Source organism: Perognathus longimembris, chromosome 8 (assembly GCF_023159225.1).
Source record: "Perognathus longimembris pacificus isolate PPM17 chromosome 8, ASM2315922v1, whole genome shotgun sequence".
NCBI lineage: Eukaryota > Metazoa > Chordata > Mammalia > Rodentia > Heteromyidae > Perognathus > Perognathus longimembris.
Window position 1 is genome coordinate 41,181,105 of NC_063168.1, and position 9,665 is coordinate 41,190,769.

Here is a 9,665-nt window from a genome sequence, read left to right on the forward strand (position 1 = left end):
CCTGTTTGTTCCCCCATCTGGTGTTTCCGTGCCGCCGGGAGCTGCTTGCGGCTTTCGCTTTAAATTTAGAAATTTCGGTGGGCAGGGCGGGGCACCTCTGGCTAAGCTGAGGCCCAGGACATGCCTCCCGCCTGGGCAGGGGGCGTTCTCCTGGGCGGAGCTGGATCTCACTGGTTGGTCCGTCTTGCCCTTTTCAAAGATGGCTCCTTTGATCTCGCTTTCCCCAGGCCCGCTTTAATTCCAATCTGGTCTGACCCTATGCCAGTGTCAAAGATGGTGCTTTTCTCTGGCGGTGGGGGAAGGGCTGACTTCCAGAAGCTGCTCTGTGGGCATGAGTGAGAATATCTTTCGTGGGGTACTCACGCTTTCTCTGCAATTTCAGATCATCCATGCTCAGCTGCCGTTTGGAGGATTTTTCCCTGGTCTTTGCTGTGTGCTTTAGCTGCAAGGAGTGCGGTTTGCTGTGCCGGGTGCTGTGCCGGCGCTAGCACTGGCGCGGCGGCAAGATGGCGCCCAGAGCTCAAATCTGTGTTTTCAGACGAGCAAAGTCGATTTTTCCTTCTTGGCCAGAATCCCTGTACTGTTAGAATTTACTCTGGCTGTCTTTCTAGGAGTAAAAGTTTCTATGGGGTGAGAAAACTGCGATGACAGAGGGAGCTCAGCTAGGGCTCTGCTGCTCCTTCGCCATCTTCCCGGAAGTCCTTCTTCTGTAGAGTTCTTTTCTAGTTATTAATTATACTTTAAAAGTATTCAAAGCCATTCATAATATTCTGTTTTATGTTAGAAAATAATTTCTAAATGTAGCTGTTCATCACATTTTAGACTGGCATCTTAACATAGTTATTTTTATAGTGTGTACATTTCCTCTACTTGCATTAAAAACAGTTGAAATGTTTTCAACTGAACTATTGAAAAGAACAGTTTCCTATATTTTTGCTATTTTATATTATATTTTATTAACTCTTCTTGCACAGAACTATTTACCCACAACTCAGAGTATTTCCTATTCATACATTTCCGTAAACAGAATTAGGTAAACAAAAACCAGGAATGTTCTTAATGATCTTACATGATTTTCATAAAATTTTTGGCCAGGAAACCTATACCAGGATTGATGGGTTGATTTTCACTACTACTTTTTCAGCTATTTAAAACATTTCAAGGGCTGGGGATATGGCCTAGTGGCAAGAGAGCTTTCCTCATATACATGAGGCCCTGGGTTCGATTCCCCAGCACCACATATACAGAAAACAGCCAGAAGTGGCGCTGTGGCTCAGGTGGCAGAGTGCTAGCCTTGAGCAAAAGGAAGCCAGGGACAGTGCTCAGGCCCTGAGTCCAAGGCCCAGGACTAGCCAAAAACAAACAAACAAACAAACAAACAAAATTTCAAGTTTTTTTTCCTATTAGTCATAAATTAAAAATAAACTGTTTCTTAATATCACAATAATTTAAAATAATTATTTCATTGTCATTTTTTAAATTATTAGGCTAAACATTTTTCTTGTCATAATGATATTCTCAACATTAGTAAAGTTTCCTATTTTTCTACTTTTTTTTTTTTTTTTGGATTGGTCAAATGTCTTCAACTTCAGGCCTGGGTGCTGTCCCTAAGCAGTTGTGCTCAAGGCTAGTGCTCTACCACTTTGAGCCACAGCACCACTTCCAGTTTTGGGGTGGTTAATTGGAGATAAGAGTCTCATGGACTTTCCTGCCTGGGCTGTCATTGAACCACAATCCTCAGATCTCAGCCTCTTGGGAAGCTAGGATTACAGACCTGTGCTACCAGCCCCTGGCTTAGTTAACCTTTCATTGTGCATGGTCAATGTTATTTTTCAGGATCTTACTTCATGTTTAGATAATTTAAAATTATATTTTGGGGTACAAACCCTTCACTTTTACATGCTTATTTTAATTTGATATTAGTTGTTTTATTTTCTATTGTGTTCTGACTGAAGAAGTTATTTCATTTCCTAGTATTGCCATCTTCATTTTTTTTATCTTTAGTTATACAGGGGTTTGAATTCAACAAGTCAGTTTATGAACACAATGTATTTTGATTAATGCCACCCTTTTCATTGTTCTCCCCCTTCTTACCCTACCCCACCCATCCCTTCAAGAGACATGCCTCCATTTTGCTATTCTCTACTTTTAAGACTATGTTAGCTGAAATATATTTGAATATATGGCATAAACCTAGATTTATGTTTGTACTTAAAAACAGTTAAATGAATTACCAGACCAGGTATTTTTATTAAATTTAATTTTACTTTCAAAGTGATGTACAGAGGGGTTATAGTTACATGCATAAGGTAATGAGTGCATTTCTTGTCAAACTTGTTTCTCTCTCCCACCTTCCCTCCTTCCAGCCCTGCAGTTGTACAGTTAATTTCCCACATATTGTCTTGTGAGTATCACCTCATCTCACCATTTTACTCAAGATATTTTTGTATCTTTAATTTCAATTTATTTCTTCTATCTACCCTTCCTTTTCTCCTTTGTCTCTAAACTTCCATCCTTCCCTCTTTCTCTCCCTTACAGTATGTCTGTGTGTCTCTGTGTGTGTCTGTTTGTGAATCAGGGCATTGTGCATGCCAGACAAGAACCCTACTTCTAAGCCATTGTACCAGATGTCAAACTCAGTTGGAATAATTAAGACTGCAAAGTTCTAGTATTCATATATTAAAAGGAAAAGAGAACTTCTTTTCTTCTGCTTTTACATCATTCATGTTTAAGTACAATATGGTTGTTGATCTTATATGCTTTATGTTTTTACATGCTTCTATGATTAAATAAGCACCACACAGATTTTATTTTTCCTCAGTATTGGCAAACTTTCCTTTTCCTCTACTGTTAACTTCTTCTTGGCTAGTGTTGCCAATTATAACATAGATTACTTATGGATGGATATGTCTAGAAGGGTATTTCTATCTATGTATAGCTAATTCTAGTCAAAGATCTAATGTCAACATAAAGTAATCAGCATATATCATATCCCTTGCATCTCTTCACCACTTCAGAGCCTGTTTCTGGGAGTGAAAATACAACTCCTTTTTGTTCTGTAGTGACAATTCAAGTGAGATAACAGAGTGTTCAATTAGCTGAGCTAATGGAGCAGCTCCCGCCAGTTAAGCCGCAAGAATGGTTGTGAAGCTTTCATGCTTCCTGCTCAATTTCAGTTTTTCTGATAACATTTTTAACTGCCTAGAGAATTCTCTTTATTCAAAGGCATTTTTTCCCCCATACACTATTAGTGGGGTGATATTCCAGCTCACTCCCAAAGATGTCAACTTTGTTGGCATACAGAGGAACAGTTAAGTCTTCTACACAGTATATTTTTCAGCCCATCTTACCTCTTCTATCTTTGCATTTACCCAGTTAGGAGATGGCTGGCTGCCAACAGTTCTTCCCATAGTTTTCTTAAAACCTGCTGTCTTCCTGGAGTGGAAGCTTTCAAAAGTGTGGGAGAAGGAAGTTGAATTGTCACTTTCCCTGAAATATGCAGTGTTGACAGCAAATGTGGTAATTAGAAGAAAATAAGGAATGTGGATATAGCGGTGGGGATACTGGTTAGAATCCATTCTTTTAACTCTGCCAGTGCTGAAGAGAGCTGCAAAGTAGACTACGGAGCAATGCTGGATTTGTATTTGAAAGATTTGATTCTGAGGCTGTGCTCTAGCACTGAACTATCAAGGCTCAGACTTTCTTCACTATTCGGATTTGAGTGTCCTTACCTTTATTTTACAAGACTAGTGTGAATAAGAGGAGATATTTCACATCTAAATATGTGAAAGTGTTTTGTAAGTCTAAAGTGCTGCACAAAATATGAGAATGTGTTATTATTGTTATTTTGATGTGTGAACAATAAAGAAAGGAGAGAATTTTAGTTGTAGACCTCTGGGGAGACTTATGGATTGTCTGGAAGGAAGGTGAGAGAAACAAAACAGATGGCTAATTACCTTGGAGAATGAGACCTGGCCTGCCCTTTAGAGCCTAGACACAGCATTAGACATCAATTTACCTGGCTTGATATAGGTACCAGGAAATGTAATTTTCTATTTGAGAGGCAAAGTCTTTAGAAATTTGAATTTGAATTTTCAGTAATAGGTTCACACATCTATGCATTTATCCATTCATGGGAAAGTGGCCTAGTGGTAAAGTGCTTGCCTAGCATGCATGAAGACCTGGATTTGACTTCTCAGTACCACATAAACAACCACATAAGAAAGCCAGAAATGGTGCCATGGCTCAAGTGGTAGAGTGCCAGCCTTGAGCACAAAGAGGCTCAGGGACAGTGCCCAGGCCCTGAGTTCAAACCCCAAACTGGCAAAAAAGAAATTATATATACAGCTTGTGCTGTATACATTATGTACATAATATACTATGTTAAGATATACAATTGCAATGATGAAAAAGATAGTTTTTGCTTTGAAGAGTACAGAAACATAAAATTATATATAGTATATACATCACATATATTATTATATAGATTGTTAAAAATGTAAACACAATCTTGAATGAACTCCAGATAAGTAAAACATGTTCTATAAAACTACTCTAGAAATTCCAGTACAAGGTTTTTCATTTTTTTGATTAATAAAAATAACCTAAGAGAAACTGATACCTAATCAGGTACTGTAATTCTGTCTACTGATGGGACTGAGATCTGAGGATCCTAGTTCACAGCCAGTCCAGGAAGGAAAGTCCCCGAGACTCATCTCCAATTAACCACCAGAAAACCAGAAGAGGCTCAGTGGCTTAAAGTGTTAGAATGCTAGCCTTGAGGGAAAAGCTCAGGGAGAGCAGCCAGGCCCTGAGTTCAAGCCACACAATCAACAACAAACAAAAAACACAAAAAGAAGTTGATACTTGATTCCAAGGATGGAAGTGTTTTCTACTTAGACACATTTCATGTGTCTATTGGCCATTCTTATTTCTTCTTTGGAGAAGTCTCTCTTTAAGTCTTTAGCCTATTATTGATGGGGTTGTTGTTTCTTTGAGGATTTGTTTGTGAGGGGCTTAATTTTTTATCTCCAAGTATATTTTAGATATGAGGACTTGTCCGATGTGTAGCTAGTAAAGATCTTCTCCCATTCTCTGGATTTTCTATTTATGTTGCTAGCATGCCCTTTGCCATAAAGAAACTCTTCAGTTTGACACATTCCTCCTTATCCAGCCTTTCTTTGACTTGTGTTTCTGGGTCTTAGGAGTTTTCAGACGGTGCCAAGGAGCCCTAGTGTTTCCCCTATCCCTTCCTGTAATATTTTCAAGGTATCTTGTCTTACATTGAGGTCTTTGATTCATTTTGAATTGATTCTGGTACAGGATATAAGGATCTAACTTCAGTTTTCTGCATGTGCATAATCAATTCTACCAGCACCATTTGTTGAAGAGACTGTCTTTCTTCCAATCTGTGTTTTTGACTCCCTTATCAAATATTAGGTGGCTATAGTTCTTGTTTTGTTTTGTTTTTGTTGCCAGTCCTGGGGCATGGACTCAGGTCCTGAGCACTGTCCTTGGCTTCTTTTTGCTCAATGCTAGCACTCTACCACTTGAGCCACAGCGCCACTTCCGGCTTTTTCTATATATGTGGTGCTGAGGAATCGAACCCAGGGCTTCATGTATATGAGGCGAGCACTTTACCACTAGGCCATATTCCCAGCCCCTAGGTGGCTACAGTTCTGTGGGTTCATTTCTGGGTCTGTTAATTTGCTGAAGTTTTAGTCAGCTCAAGTAATTTGGGAGAGGGGTCTATGGGGTTCTTTAAATAAAGGATGGCATACCATCAGGTATGCCATCAAAGAGGGAGACTTTTACTTTTTCTTTCCCTATTTGGATCCCCATTATATTTATTCTTGACTTAATGCTCTAGATAGGAATTCCAATACTATATTGAAGAGGAGTGGAGAGATCGTACATCATTGGCTGGCTCCTGATTTTAGAGTTAATGGTTTAACTTTTCACTATTAAGTGTAATGCTGCCTATAGGGTTGTCATATACAGCTATTATTATATTGAGGGATGCTACATAATTCCTAGCTTCTCCAGCTTTTTTCCTAGCTTTTATCATAAAGGAGTGCTGCATCTTGTCAAATGTTTTTTCTGCATGTTTTGAGATAATCATGTAGTTCTTGTCCTTGTTCTTGTTGATGTGTTGGATTACATTAATTGACTTAGGTACATTGAACCAGCTTTGCATCCTTGGAATGAATACCATTTGATCATAGTGTATAACTGTTTTGATTACTTCTTGAAGTTGGATGGCCAGAAATTGTACCTTTGTTTTTATTCCTGAATAAAATGAAGAGGAATGTCAACCAGTATCTATTATAGCATAAGGAAATAACATTGACAGACATTTATGAGAACTATATACAGCTGTCAAATAGATATAAAAATGTTGACCATCATGAAACATCAAACAAATACACTTTAAACCACACTGAGATGGTATACCAGCTAAAACCTAAAATCATTGATTATACCAAGGATTATGAAGATAATAGAGGAGAAAAAATGCTCATATACTGCTATTAGAAATAAATTAGTACAACAAATTTAGGTCACAGTGTATCAAAAGAGGAACAGAACACATACTCTTTCAATGAGCTGCATGATGTTGACTAAAGGCTTACTTGTAAAAATCCTAAACTGAGAATGTAAAAGTATTTATGTCCCAATAAATGGATTCCACTGCCTTTATTCATATTTTAGAAAGGATAGTTCCCATCAGTATCAGTAAATATTGGTGATAAGTGAAGGTTATTCTGATCTGTGATAATAGCAACACTTTGAATGAAAAAAAAGCCACATCTTTGGAAACAAGATCTCCAATTCTCTATATTCAGTATTTGAGATCTAATTGTGACCTACATCTGACTCCAAGTATCACCATGGCCTATGGAAGTATGGGCATCAGGTCACATGGTCTTTGGAGCGACTGCTGGTTCTTTTAGAAACTGGTTATCCTCCCCCCGCCTCCTCCAAGTGACCTCTTAGTTTATAAAATATGGAACCATTGGGCTACAAAGTAGAATCCAAAAGCTGTGGACTCTTTTACTAGAAGGTTTGAACACTGGTACACATTAAGTAAAAGTGGACTATTTTTGTACAATACAGTTTCTATTGGTGCACTCCAAGGTTGGGGGCCCAATAAAAACTATTCATCCTTTCATACAAGCAAAGCACAATTCTGGACTCACTTTATCTAAAGCAGTGACTTGAATATCACTTAGATACTAAGCCTTAATTAATGCCTAGACCAGAGCAATGTGAGACAGATAGTTACCAGTTGGTGGGAGGGGGGAAAAGGGGGAGATGGAGGGCTAGAAATATTAACTATAAATGTCCCTCTGGTCCAAACTAGGTCAAACTTATACTTAGTGACAAAAGGGAATGAATTCTCCCCTAAAGGCTCAGAGTGCTCATGATTTCCTGTAAAGAACACAGACCTAACTCTTGTAGCACATTTGGGTGACCAATGCCCATTGTACATGCAAGGGGCAGAGGAAAAATAGCTTCCACTAGAGAAACTGACATTGATAAAATTCAGACCAAGCCCCTACACGTATAAGAATGTGCAGACTAACTCTTGTTCACCACACTTATGCCTAGAATTCATGGAAAATATATATCTATATGTTTGTAAATGTATAGATCAACTTTATAAGATAGCACCTAATAAAGGCTCTTTGTCAATAAATTAAAAAATCCTCATATATTTCTTAAAATCCAAGTGAAGTCTTTCTAGTGCTAAATAGATTTAGTACTTGGACTGAAGAAGTTCCCATATTTGTAGACTTGAGGGTAGGGTGGAGATCTTTGTAGTGCTACATTTCTAGTGCTGAAAGATGCTACTGGGCTGGCTAAGATTTGTTACATTTGGTGCAGCCCAGAACTCTCCACAGTATGTACCTGTTAGTTTGTCACATATTAGCAATTCTCAGGCTTTTCTACAGTATGAATCAGCCAGAGATTAATAAATGGGAGTATTTACTAAAAGCTTTTCTACCCTAACAAGCCTTTCTCCCCTGTAAGCTCTGGTATATAATGAGAGTGCAATTGATCTCCAAGGATTCCTCTCTCTATCTGATCCTGGGCTTTTCTTTGATGGGAAACTTTTCATTAGTGATTCAACCTCATCCTTGTTACTGGTAATGGAAGATGACACAAATAAATGGAGCAGTATCCCATTTTAGTGGAATGTACAAATTAATACTATTAGACTATCCACACTACCAAAACTCATCTACAGCTTCAATGCCATCACATGAGATGACTTTACAGCTTAGTGCTTGTGTAAAGTTTATGATATCATATTCTTTTGTGTGCATAAAAAAACCTGTTTATCCCCATGTATTGCTGAAGAATAATTTTATTATGTAAATAATAGTTGCACCCATATTGTAGGGTTATTTTGGGGACTAAATGAAACAATCTATATGCACTATGGTGTTGCTGTGTACTCAGTAAATGATAACTATGATAACTGCTGTTGTCATTGTTATTTCCTTTTTCACAATGTAATTTCATTTTGTTATGACTATAGTGTTTTTTTTAATAGTAAGAAGGCCACTGAGATTGAGTCTTAAAAGCAACTCAATCAATTTTGGTCCTTAAAATGTTTACTTAATCTTCTTGCACCTGCATTTTCTTTCTAAAAATTGAGAATAGTGCTGGAGAGTGGAAGTGATTGCATAGCTGCAGGGATCTTTTTGACATCAGCCTTGTCTTTTCACCAGAGTTCAGCATCTTTCAGTACTTGAAAATTGAAGGACATTCACAACACAGAACTTCATAGAATTCAATGTTATATCTGTGTTTTCAAGAAATTAATCAGCCACATATGACAGTGCAAAGGAGTAGATAGTGTACTAGGAACATTTTAAGTCCAGAATGTTGAGGTCTTTAAGCTGACACCAAGTTCAGTTGATCAGAACAAAGAAATCTGGTAGAGTTAATGAAACTTTATTACAGAGGCCATGATCACAGGTTCTTTCTGATCAGAGCCTGTGTGGAGTCTGGATATAGTTTGGAGTAAAAACTAATCATCCAATGAGGGTGGAGCTAATATCATCTGGCTGGAGAAGTGGGACAGTAGGATGATGAAGGTCTGGGGATGTTATTGTTTAGAGAAATAAAGGAAACTGGAGTAGGTCACTCTGGGAAAATAAGTAATGCAAAGGTCTAAAGGAAGAAAGGCTAAAAGTATTCTTCCACACAGAAGTATTTATTTTCAGCAAAGATGTTAGATACATTCAATATGGCACAATGAAAGAGAACCATGGCCAAAGGTGAAGGAACTAGGATAAAAGCAAATTCCCTCAATTCAACAATGTAATTTAAAAAACTAAAGCTCATTTAAATCACCTTTTTTTGTGTGGAGTACTAAATAGTCTGTGGTTGGAATTGCCTAGGTTAAAATTAAATTTGTATTTCTAAAACTTACTCCAATAAAAAAGTAGCACAGGACTTTCCCCTGGAGTTCTGATTCAATAGGTCAGGGAAAAGTCATAGACATATGTAATTTTAATCTGGCAGAACATAAAATTTTTATGTGTAAGGAAGCATGGGAAAGCCTTCACTGTTCATCTGCTAGGGGATGTAGTAAGACAATCTTGAACTTATAGAAGTCTTATTTCTACCATGTTAAAAATTAAATTTAAGTT